General features: G+C 42.7%; 1 non-coding gene across 1 annotated transcript; it reads left to right on the top strand.

Moving 5' to 3' along the window:
- Positions 1-727: 727 nt before the first annotated feature.
- Positions 728-834, top strand: LOC132413976 (U6 spliceosomal RNA). Its single transcript, XR_009516860.1, has one exon. It is a non-coding gene; the product is annotated as a U6 spliceosomal RNA (small nuclear RNA).
- Positions 835-1142: the final 308 nt, after the last annotated feature.

Here is a 1142-nt window from a genome sequence, read left to right as displayed (position 1 = left end):
TGGGGTCGTAGGAGGGGTGTGTTCTACCCTGAAGGTAGGAAAAGGAGATATGGCCCAGGGGCAGTGTGAGGTAGGAAAAAATTCCTGCACAGAGCAAAGTTCCTGAAAGAATTTCCCTGTCTGGATAAAGAGGACTAGAAGAGCTCTACCCATCAGCTCAGGGAAGAGAAAAGGAAGCTTACAAATTGCTGGGAATTTAAATGGAAAACAAATAAAATCTTTCGTGAAATTGAAACCCCACACGAGAAACGGCATCAGAAGTTACAATGCATAGGGAGTGTAATAAACTCAAGCCAAGAGGATATTATAAAAATTTCTCCACTACTGCTGAACCCCTGAAGCCCAAGCAAAAGTGAATGCAAAATTGAGCCACAAGGGAGTGCCTGACTTACATGGGGAAAACAACCCCAGTTTAACAAGCGTTCACAATAAAAAATTACAAACCACACAAGAAATAAAACCATTTGAAGGAGAAGAGCAGACACAACCATTAATAAACTTAATACCACACATTGTAGAGTAGTTGACAAAATCTAAAAGAGATTATAAAATAAGAATGGAAACTAAAATCAAAGAGCTGGCACTAGGAAAAAGAAGAGACACGTTGAAAACAAAAACCAAACACATACTGCTTTAAACATTAAAAAAATTACTTATTCCATAACAATCTTAAGAAAGAAGCACAAAGACAGAGGTCTCACACTTCCTGACTTCAAAACATATTACAGTGCTCGCTATGGCAGCACATATACTAAAATTGGAATGATACAGAGAAGATTAGCATGGCCCCTGTGCAAGGATGACACACAAATTTGTGAAGCGTTCCATGTTTTTCCAGGCCTTAGCGAGAAGACAGCAACATCCTAGAGGGCCCACGACAATGATCAGTTGCCAGAGCCGCCACCGCCAGTGTCTCAGACCTCACAGTGAGCCACAGCGACCCCCCTGCCTTCACAGGTGACCCTCCGACACTAACAGGTCCACCCACCCACAGCCCATCACCTTCTGCATTTCCTCCGTGACCTCCTGCTTCAACTCTTACTCTTCTCTCATCTTCCTCACAGCAACCAGCCAGACTGATCTTCCTCAAATCAGAGACTAATCTCAACATTCACAGAAAGACAGACAAGATGAAAAGGCTG

This window comes from Delphinus delphis, chromosome 18, assembly GCF_949987515.2.
Source record: "Delphinus delphis chromosome 18, mDelDel1.2, whole genome shotgun sequence".
Classification (NCBI taxonomy): Eukaryota; Metazoa; Chordata; class Mammalia; order Artiodactyla; family Delphinidae; genus Delphinus; species Delphinus delphis.
The sequence above is the reverse complement of the archived record's forward strand: the minus strand, read 5'-3'. Positions and strand labels throughout refer to the sequence as shown.